Consider the following 11,845-nt stretch of genomic DNA (forward strand, 5'->3'; position numbering starts at 1 on the left):
CCCCTCCCCCCACACACACACATACACATACATTGGTGGAGAGCACAGGAACTTGCTGTACTGTGAAAATACAATTCTAATGTGTAATACCTAGTTTCACAATTTACTTTTATTTGAAGAAGACTATACCGTATTTTTGGAGTTCCAGGACTTAACAGTACTGAGTCACGAACGTCTGATAGGTTGATTTTAGTACACATATATGTCCTTCATAGAATATAAATAGTTCCATAGATTCAGTGGCCAGGAGTTGTTTTCCTAGTGTTATTCTATGCACATACATCTACTGGAATCTCTATGCACATACATCTACTGGAATCATTAATCTCAAAACCAGGAAGCAATTAAATCACATCACCAAAATTATAAGAACATGCCATATTTTAGTCTTAGTGTAATACAAACACTTTTTCAAAGGTTAATTGTTTAAGATGCTTGTTACCAAAATGAAATGCTATAGTGGATAAGATTAAACTGAAACATTCAATTAGTTTAAAGAAGACTGGCGAAAAAGTTCAACAGAGATTAACATGGACATGGAGATTTGCCAGTGATAATTGGCTTGAGGACATGGCCTTCTTCAACCTATGTCAGAGACCCATGCTAATGGTGGGAGGGGTAAGTATGTGCCACTAATGGCCATTGTGTAACCTCCATAAATCCCAGCAGCCTTGTGTCAATAAGTTACTGGCCATCTGGCATCCGTTTGCCCAGTGTGGGTTACATGGGATGCTCTGTTGAGCAGAAACTGAATGTAAAACCAATTAATCTGCCAAACATGAATTAAAAATTGCTATACTCAGTGTACGTTCACTGACAGGACAGAGTTTGGAAATGGATGACCATGATGGTATAGAGGAGGTTGGACATTCTATGTATCCAAGAGGCAAGATGGAAAGGCAGTGCAGAAAACCACTTGGCTTGAGATCCAGAGTCTACTACTCAGGGGGAAGACAGGCTAGAAATGTTGCGGGAATTGTAGTGAGGGAGAGGCTTCAGAAGGCAGTGAGACATGTTATCAGAATTAGTGACAAACTCATGGTAATCAGATTCCAGCCTAATGATAGGACAGTATTCATAATCTCAGCCTGTGCCCCACAGCAGGGGTGTGATACTGAGGAAAAGAATGCATTCAGACAGCAGTTGCAGGGCATACTAGATAAAGCAGGACAACATGAATTGGTGTTGATAATGCATGATGCACATATCAGGGCAGACAGAACAGGATATGAGACTGCCTGGGTCCACAGGGGGTGGAGCAACAGGAATAAAGGAAAGGCCATTCTAAACTTCTGTCTGGCAATGGCTTGATAGTACTTAACATGGTCGCAGAAAGAGAGACAACAAGATCACATACAAGAGTGGCCAACATGCAACTCGGGTAGACTTCCTCCTAGTAAGAAAAGGACATTGGAGTAGAATTAGTGATTAGAAAGTCATCCCCAGTGAAAAGTTTGGCCACAGCATAAACCACTGGTTGCAACAATCAGCTGTTGTCTGTGAAGGCAGTCTAAGGTCAACAGAGACCAGGCTGACAACCTGGAAGTTGACCGGAGAGAAAGCACAACAGTTGAAGGAATTACTCAGGGGACTAGCACCACAAGAAGAGGAGGAAATAGGTGTAGTTGAAGAATGACAGCACCTCAAAACAGCATGTGTGAGGACTACAGAACAGATATGTGGCTGAGTCAGGTATGAAAATAAAGTACATAAGGAAAGCAGGTGGTGGAATGCAGAAGTCCAAGATGTCATCAAAATAAAGACATACTGCAGGAAAAGTAGGAGATAGAAAAGATTGACCAGGCTAGAAAGAAATACTGCTTGAATAACAAAGAAGCTAAGAGAGGAGTTGCAATAGCAAAGAACAAGGCATCAGAAGCACTCCACAAGCTTCTGAAAAGTGACTCAAATAACTGGCACAAAGAAACTCTTGTCAAGTTGCAAGGCAAAGGCAGGAAGGTAAAGAAGATAGTGAAACACCATAACGGATGCCAGCAACAACCACTGGACATTAAAGGCAGATGGAAGGAGTACTTCTAGCAGCATCTGAATGAAGAAATCCCCACAGAAGCTGTATTGCCCCAAACACAGCCTGCAATGAAAGAAGAAGAGGAGCCCACCACAAAAGAAGTAAGAACAACATTAAGGAAAGATTCAGGGAAAACAGCAGGCTCAGATGAGGTCACAGCAGATTTGATAAAGATACTGGTTGAGATAGGGGACAATGGGTCCTGAGGATACTCATAGCAGGGTGGAGAGAAAGGTGTATCCCAGATGACTGGAAAATAAGCATATTGATGCCAGTGTTCAGGAACAAAGAGGGCAGTCACAACTGTGGGCACTACAGTGGTATCAAACTCCTGTCACATTGAAGGAATGTTTTGGAGAAGGTGATGGATAAATGGGTACACACAGTATTAGAAAGTAAGATGGGAAATGAGCAGTTCAGATTTAGATTAGGATGCAGCACAACTGATCCAAAGTTTGCAGTGAGACACATAGTTGAAAAGAAGCTAGAGATGAGGAATAGTTCCACTGGCTATTCTTAGACTTAGAGGAAGCATATGACAAGGTCCCAAGAAAGCTGATTTGGGCAGTCCTACAGTGGTTTGAAATTCCCGAAACATTGGTATAATTCATGCAAGCTATGTCCAAGGACCCAGCTGCTCAAGTATAAACAGTGTTCAGTCTCACAGAGGGGTTCCCAGTGGTAGTGGATGTGCATCAGGGTTCATACTGGTGATGGACTTCATTAACAAACAGGTCAGAGTGGATAGATCAACAAAGTTACTGCATGCAAACAATGTGACATTACAGGCAGATTCTGAGCAATAACTTCAACAAAGGATAGGGGAATGGAATGCAAAACTAAAGGCAAATGGGATAAAACTCAGTACAGATAAGACAGTTGTAATGGCAGCAAATGGGGGAAGTCAGAAGAAGCTGAGAACTGAGATAGGAGGGAAGATAGTGGAACAGGTAAATAGCTTCAAGTATCTGGGAGAGGAGGTTGAAGAGAAGGGAAGTCTGAATAAAGAGGTCAAAGCTAGAATCAGAAAGGCTGCAGCCAACTGGCTCAGTGTGTCAGATGAAGTATATGACAGAAGATTGCCAAAGAAGCTGAAAAGTAAGGTGTACAAAACAGTGCTGCAACCAGTACTACTGTATGGTACAGAAACCTGGGCAGTAAAGTCAGAGCAGCTGAAAAAGCTAGAGCTGATGGAAATGAACTAAATAAGATGGTTGGTAGGATGCAAACTGTGGGAGAGGGAAAAAAATGACGACATAAGAACAGAAGCCAAAGTAGCTCTAATTGCAGAGAAGTTCAAAGAAAAAAGATTATGGTGGTTTGGGCATGTGCAGAAAAGCAGAAGACAATCTGGTAAAAAAGATTTGAGACAGAGAGGAAGAAAGCAAGAGGAAACAAGAACATCCAGCAAAGAGGTAGATGGATTGTGTGAGGGAAGTTCTGCAACAAACAAGCATGAGTGTCAAAGAAGACAGGAGTGTGACATTGAATTGAGAGAGATGGCAAGAGTTAACATGACCCCCTGATCCCGTGTAGGAAATGGAAAAAAGGGGTTTGATGATGATGATGTTCTTTCGGCTTTTCCTGATTAGGGGTTGCCACAGCGGATCACCTGTCCGATCATGATTGGCAGTGGAGTTTTACGGTGTTGAGTTGCCAGCCCAGCACCCAACCTTCCACAGAAGGCACACACACACAGACACACACACTCATGCCTAGGGCCAATTTATAGTGTCCAATCCACCTACAGCATGTCTTTGAGATGTGGGAGGAAGCGGGAGCACTTGGAGGAAACCTGCACGACCACAGGGAGGACACGCAGACTCCGCACAGAAGGCACCCCAGCCACAGATCAAACTGGAGAACCTCTTGCTGTGAGGAGGCAATGGCAACCGCTGCACCACGGCCACCCTTGCTGATGATGATCTAAAGCTGAGAAAAGCATACACAGCTACATTGCCCTGCTTATAGTCCCTTAGTTACGCATGTAAAAAACAATATGAATGCAAATGCAATATAACAGAACAAATAAACAGCAAATGACACATTCTTCAGGGTAGATGGGATTACAGATCTAGGTAATTAATGGCAAATTAAAGTATGCATGTTGCTATGGAATAAAACACATCATAGGGTACAACATATTTGGTTATCTGAGGTAATAGCCACAAAAAGCTCACAGAGTGAGTTTTTATCTCCTTAATGGTAATTAGATTTCTAAGCTCATAATATTCTTTTATCTATTAATTGGGTAACGGAAGTAGTCATCACATGCTTTTCAGTCATAACACAGGCCACAAAAGTAAGAGTAGCACAAAGATATACAGTTTAGTGCATCCAATAAACCAACACAATTTTGACAGTTGTTAAGAAAATGGATCACTTGGAGAAAACCCATCACAGATGAGAAAACATGCAAAGCTCCACACAGACAATGAATGAACACCAGAAATGAACTACAGACAGACCCTGGTACTGTGATTCAATCTTACTACTAGATTATCATGCTGCGCCCCCCATCTTTGTGGTGTCAATTTCTGTAGTACAGACAAAAAAACGATACAAATCATAAGTAGCAAGGATTATGATAGGTGTTCTAACAACTGTAGCCGTGTATCAAGAAGTTAGATGTATCTGTTGAAATAAACAGACTAGCAAGATTATTGCCTGGAATAGTTTAATCACACAAAACTGGTGTTAATTTTAAAAACATCTGATATAATACTGGCAGCCTTAATTTGGGCAAAAGACAACATAATCACAGAATCTAAGAAAGTGTCTCGCTGTTAAATTATTTCTTGTAGACTGTGTAACAGACTGGAAATAAATAGTTTATTTCTTCATTTATTTTTGCTTACTGTTTGACTTTTGTTGAGATTGTAGCCCTTTTAAAGAGAGATTTTTGGAGCAGGCTGCTTCAGGAAAAGAGAAAAGAAACAGGGAACTGTAGCAACCATATTAAATGAACACCAATATGAAAAAGTTTAATCACACCAGGATTTAAGACTATTTATAATAAAAACATGGAAAAGTGATGGTCAGTAGCACGTGTTTAGGATAATTATTTATTACGCATTCACTTAAAATTGGTAGGAGTAGATCTGTCTGGTTCATCTGAAATCATGGCATCGCTTCCATTTTTTTGGCTATGATCAAGTGCGGTATCTATTCTTAAAAGTTTAGTAAAATTTGCCATTAGGTGACCAGTGGACATTTTAAATTGATATTCAATGGATTTCTATTATTTAAGCTCTGTGAAGAGAAGGTTTGTTTAACATGTTTGAAATGTAGTGCTAAACACTTTATAAGCAATGAGTTTTGTTTTGGGTAAATCCAAAACAGAAACACCGGAAAATCAGAGATCACCTGAGTGAGAATATGATGGTATTATTCCACCTAGGTGTTTGCACTTTAGGGCAGACTAACCCATGAACAATAAACAGCCACAAATAATAATTAGCTCATGGGAGTACCCAACAGGGGGAAAAATGTTTTACTGATGTGACTTTTGGAGAAATCCAGTTGTGGTGGTAGGTAGTTTATAGCTGCTGAAGATCTACCTTCTGTAATGAATGCCTTTCCACTGTAGAATAAGAGATTTAGCCATGTTTTGGAGATGATAAGTCATGTTTGAGATATGAAGAGTGATGTACATGACAAAAAAAACTACGTTTGATATGTGTCTTCCTTACTTAGTAAGTAACTTGTTACTTAATGAGTCACATGCTCAGAAAAGATTGTCACCTAGTATGGATGAAAATCAGAATATCTGAAGGATGAGACTGCCGCCAGTGTCATCAGAGAGTTTAGTATGTCCCCATGTTGTGGGCTCCTGCCTGGAAAAATTATTTGCTGTGTAATGCGAATGCCATTGCTTGGTTTTCTTGGCATCCAGAACATTCCACAAACTTTAAGCCAGGATTCATCTCACTTTAGTACAATGTCTACAGCAGCCTAACCCTTACCTTATCAAATTCAATTTATGCATACAATGACTGCACCATTAGTGTACTGTACATTAGTAGATGGGCAAACTGTAGGTTGCACCCTGATTGGAGAATAGATGTTCTCCAGCAGGGTGTTAATCTACAGGTAATGCCTGCTGAAAAAACAGTCCGCTGCCTCATGGCAATATATCAAGCTGCTGTGGTGCTCAGACTGAAAATAAGCTAACAGTCACCATTATTTTACACTCACTAAGCAGTGCTTCTGCTGTTTAGCAAGTGTTAAATATCAAAAAAAGAAGAAAATTATAAAAAAGGTGTGTATGAGTGTATGTGTGCGTGTGAGTGAGAATGAGAGCAAATGAGCTGTTATTTTATACTTGCTAAGCAGCTCTTTTGCTGTTTATCAGGTAAAAACGAAATAAAACAGGAAAAAAAATGTGTTTGTGTTTCTGTCTGTGTTTGAGCATATGTGTGCTTGCGTGCATGAAAGCAAGGTGTGTGACTGAGAATGAGAAAGAGTGAAGAGTGGAAGCGATCAAGCACTGATATCAACAGCAGTAAAGAGGTTTGCGTACCTCTCGACCTTTTAGCTGAAATAATTGGACAAAGCCAAAAATAAAGGAAACAAACGCTCAAAAATAGGAACATATTTTAAATATTTTTTAAAAATAATAAAGTTGCTTGTATAATAGAACTTGTGCTAGCATTCATTTTCAAGTGCAAGTGTGTGTGTCTGTGTGTGTCTGTGTGTGCGTGCGCATGCGCACATGAGAGAGAGAGCGAGAGAGAGTGACAATGATGGGCCAATGGCAGCAGTAGTAAAAAGGTTTGCGTACCTCTTAACCTTTTAACTCAAGAAATCTGAATGAAGCCTGAAATAAAGGCTCAAAAATAGGAAAAGATTTTAAATGTTGTCCTTATAAAATAACAAAGTAGCTTAAATAATACGATTTGTGTTAACATTAGATTTCTGAAGGAAATAAAGTCTGAAAGTCAAATGTATGCCATTATTTAGTGACATCAGTCCCCCAATGACTGGCACCAAACCACACATTTTAGGAGTAAGGGACAAAAAATAAAGTAAATATCTAGACATACATTTTTAAGTGTTATATTTTGGACGTAAATGCTTCCTCCAACAACATTTACATATACTACAGCAACTATGAAACATTAGGAGGAGGAACTATTTTACAACAAAAATAAATAAGAAAAATATAGCAATAAAAACTAACTAAATAAAGAAATAAAACACAACAATTTTACAGACAACCCATTCTCTAAGCACAATAATGCCCTCCAGGGTGTGCGTTATTGTGGAAATAGCGCCCTTCCAGAGGTGTAGAGGCAGTCTCCCTGCCACACTGGGCCTAAGAACACCCCAGGGTGGGTGTTATTTCCACACTAACACACACCCTATTGGGCATTATTGCTTGCATGACTGCCTTGCTGTGTATAATGACTGCATCATCTGCTTATTGTACTATGATTGCTTTGTTGTGTGCAATCAATGCATCATTTGCTTCTTGTACAATGATTGTCTTGTGTACAATGAGTTCATTTGTGTCTTGTACACTAATTGCATTGTTGTGGTGCTTCAGTATGGTATTTACACATGACAGTGGCACATATCAGTACTGCAGAATGCATACTTGTGAAACAACAGCAAGGTGTAGGTAAAACTATGCATTGGAACATCAAGACAGGAATACTGAGGCTGGACTAGATCATCTGCAAATGCGAAAATGAATATCAACATATGTGTTTTTTTCCTTCTTTTTGCAGGGGGGCATGATCTCCTTTACCCCTGCATCCTTCCTTTATTATTCACCATCTGAGTCAACAAAATCTCATAGAAGAGCACAATAAGAAAACTGAAACTTATACAGTATTCCATGCTTTTTTTATGGGATCATATCACCTCGCTCTAAGATAAATAAAGGGGTTGCAGCCTCTTACAGTGTACAGTGCAGGCTGAGTTTATTACGTAAAGAAAGGTTATTTGAACAGCCATATTGTATTTCTATATAAACAACAATATTAGCTCACTGGCTCACAGACAGAGTTCCCTGGCTGTATTTGTATATAAACAACATTGTCTCACTGGCTCACAGACAGAATTTCCTGACTGTATTTGCATATAAACAACAACATTTTCTCATTGGCTCACAGGCCGAGTTTCCTGACTGTATTTATATATAAACAATAACATTGTCTCACTGGCTTACAGGCAGAGTTTCCTGACTGTATTTGTATATAAACAACAGCATTGTCTCACTGGCTCACAGACAGAATTTCCTAACTGTATTTGCATATAAACAACAACATTGTCTCACTGGCTCACAGGTAGAGTTTCTTGATTGTATTTGTATATAAACAACAACATTGTCTCACTGGCTCACAGGTAGAGTTCCCTGGCTGTATTTGTATATAAACAACATTGTCTCACTGGCTCACAGGTAGAGTTTCTTGACTGTATTTGTATATAAACAACAATATTGTCTCACTGGCTCACAGGTAGAGTTCCCTGGCTGTATTTGTATATAAACAACATTGTCTCACTGGCTCACAGACAGAATTTCCTGACTGTATTTGCATATAAACAACAACATTGTCTCACTGGCTCACAGGCAGAGTTTCCTGACTGTATTTGCATATAAACAACAACATTGTCTCACTGACTCACAGGTAGAGTTTCCTGACTGTATTTGTATATAAATAACAACATTGTCTCACTGACTCACAGGTAGAGTTTCTTGACTGTATTTGCATATAAACAACAACATTGCCTCTGGCTCACAGGCAGAGTTTCCTGACTGTATTTGCATATAAACAACAGCATTGTCTCACTGACTCACAGGTAGAGTTTCCTGACTGTATTTGTATATAAACAACAACATTGTCTCACTGGCTCACAGGCAGAGTTTCCTGACTGTATTTGCATATAAACAACAACATTGCCTCTGGCTCACAGGCAGAGTTTCCTGACTGTATTTGTATATAAACAACATTGTCTCACTGGCTCACAGACAGAATTTCCTGACTGTATTTGCATATAAACAACAACATTGTCTCACTGGCTCACAGGTAGAGTTTCCTGACTGTATTTGTATATAAACAACAACATTGTCTCACTGGCTCACAGGCAGAGTTTCTTGACTGTATTTGTATATAAACAACAACATTGTCTCACTGGCTCACAGGCAGAGTTTCCTGACTGTATTTGTATATAAACAACATTGTCTCACTGGCTCACAGGCAGAGTTCCCTGACTTCCTGAGCCCAGTATTGAACCTAGTATTACTGTTATGATGTTCTCATTTAGATTAAGTCATGGATTGATAGGTGGCTTTCCCTCCCATCTGATGTCCAGAAAGAGTGTGAACAAAAAAACATTTCAAGCACTGAACCACTGGCATTCTTTTTTTATATTTAGTTCACCGCGTATCTCCTGCAGCTCTCCCCTTCTATATCACTTTAGACCACAATAATGCTCTGCAGACCCCAATCCCAGCTAATCAGTGCCATTTCCCATTCCAAACAAATCTCCCCTGCTTCCCCATTTAGAGTCACATAAGTCAGTCTGAGGTACCACAGTGTCCAACTCGGGTTCAGAAATGTTACATGTTATTAAATTTGGCTTTACTGTCAGACATATTGTCACCCTGTGCTGGCTCATGGAGACAGGTTACTAAAGGTATAGGAGGCGATGTTGAACCAACAAAAGGCAGATAAGTAGCTAAGTCTGTGCTATAATAGAAGGAATCCCTACTCACCCTTTTTGTGTTGTTTCAGAGATGGAATAGAATGCACGTTGATGGTGTGTTCTCTTTTTTCCTTAACACAATGTAGCACACTGCTATTGGTCTTAGACTTACTGGCACAACAGATTACCCTGCCCTTTACATGGAAACAACATACCATAGCCATGTTTTTGTAACCTTCCATCAGGCAGCTCATGCCTTCATTTGCTTGAGCTACCTGTGTCATATAAAACATTCCTAACCACAGTGTCTAACAAAAATGCATTAAAAAAAATTGCTTTGCCATATCATTAGTGTAAGTGTATTCAGAATAGCAACAGAACAGAACAGAAGGGGTAACAGCATCAGTTTGTATGCATTTTCTATAAGCTGGTTAAGAAGCTGTCAAGGTTATGAATGCAAGTAGCTATTTAATTTTATTTCAGATTAAACAAAATGGTAGTGTTGATGACCTGCATTCATGGCTTAGGATAACAGAGAGATGAAAAAAATAATCTGAAAAAAACAACCAAGTATGACATTTCAGATAGCCACATAAACACACAAGAGTCATACCCAATATTAAATTCTGTAGTGTTAATAAAGTGCTGAAATGGTTCCTGCTATAACATTAGTTGTAACCACAGCTATGACAGCTACATTTCTCAGAGATGAGTTATAGCGGCTGCAAGCAGTAACAGTACCAAGCTGAAAAATAAAGATGGGAAGTGATGAATCAAGAGGAAATGTGTGGAAGTAGGAATCAAACAATACTACTCACAATCAGGAAGTCTTCCAGCTTTCATCTCCACGACCCACTTCCTTCTCCTCCACCTCTGTGAGCTACTCAAGATGAAGAAGGCAAGATTTTGTCCTCTGCTTTTTACAGTTCCATTGCAGAAACTTACTTCCTGTTCCTGTTTCTTTTTGTCTTTGTCTATCCTCTCCTCTCTTCCCCTCCCCTTTTGCTGTCTTAATGTCTTTCTCTCTAACAATTAATGTTCTTCTTTATTGCTTGCCAGTTTTCCATTTTAGCCTTCTTTCTTTAAAAAAAAAATTAAAAATATATCCTTCTTACCTTTCAAATTCAGTCTACTTTTATTTATGCACTGAATGTTTTACTTTCCAGACAGGCCCACCCACCTACACCCCACATCATTTTCCTCACACATCTTCTTGTTACTTTATCTGTCTTACCTACCGCTCACCGTCTTTTGAACATCTTCTTACTTATTTATCTGTATCTCCCTGCTCCTTTTCCCTCATACTAAATATGTTTCTTCAGATTTCTGTCTGTTTTTTCCTCAGTCTCGTTTCTTTCTCCTTCTTCTTCTCTAAGTCATGTTTTTTTTTCAATTGTGAAATGTATATACCTCTTGACATAAGAAGGACACACCAGGTTAAGACAGGACTGACGCAAGTAAATATTGAAATAGATGCACACCATTGCTAAATCAACTCTAACATTAGATGTTACCAAATATGTGCTGCATTAGGGCGGAGTGACTCCATAAGCACATTTTACAAACTTCCACCACAAAACCAACATATTGTGATGTCAGTAAAGATGGAATTAAAACAATTTTCCTAAATTCATCAACACAGTTACTTACCGTCAGCTTACTGAATGATGTGCCAGTCTGTCTTCTACCTTCAGTCACACAGTTCCTGGATTTGTTTGTTTCGCCAGAATTTAATAAAACTGTTCTTCAGCGAAATGAAAATCCAGTCTTGTTCATTTTTATTTCTGCAACTACAAAATGCCATTTTATGATTGGTTTTATGAAAGTTAGTCCTCTATATTTATTTATTTAATTATTTGCCTTTCTTTACTGGGAAAGTCCAACTGGGCAAAGCCCCCTTCAAATGGAGGCCTGGACAGAAAAAATCATCTTTACCTACATTTCAATAAGCTAAAAGTAAAAATATACTGTAACAGTTAGGATTATATAACTTAGCATGCCTTCACAATTTGTGATGCACACAAACACACACACACACACACACACACACACACACACACACACACACACACACACACACACACACACACACACACACGCGCACACGCACACACACACACACACACACACACACACACACACACACACACACACACACACACA

At 39.3% G+C, this 11,845-nt stretch overlaps 1 protein-coding gene across 3 annotated transcripts in view; it reads right to left on the bottom strand.

Moving 5' to 3' along the window:
- LOC122808685 (solute carrier family 2, facilitated glucose transporter member 1-like) overlaps nucleotides 1–10,606 on the bottom strand; it is a 621,069-nt gene extending 610,463 nt beyond the window's left edge. For all 3 annotated transcript variants that reach the window (XM_044079667.1, XM_044079668.1, XM_044079666.1), the window contains exon 1: nucleotides 10,501–10,606. The gene's annotated coding sequence lies outside the window, so the exon portion shown is untranslated. The remainder of the gene's footprint in view (nucleotides 1–10,500) is intronic.
- Nucleotides 10,607–11,845: the final 1,239 nt, after the last annotated feature.

This window comes from Protopterus annectens, chromosome 8.part0 (assembly GCF_019279795.1).
Source record: "Protopterus annectens isolate FY-2018-M chromosome 8.part0, PAN1.0, whole genome shotgun sequence".
Taxonomy (NCBI): Eukaryota; Metazoa; Chordata; order Ceratodontiformes; family Protopteridae; genus Protopterus; species Protopterus annectens.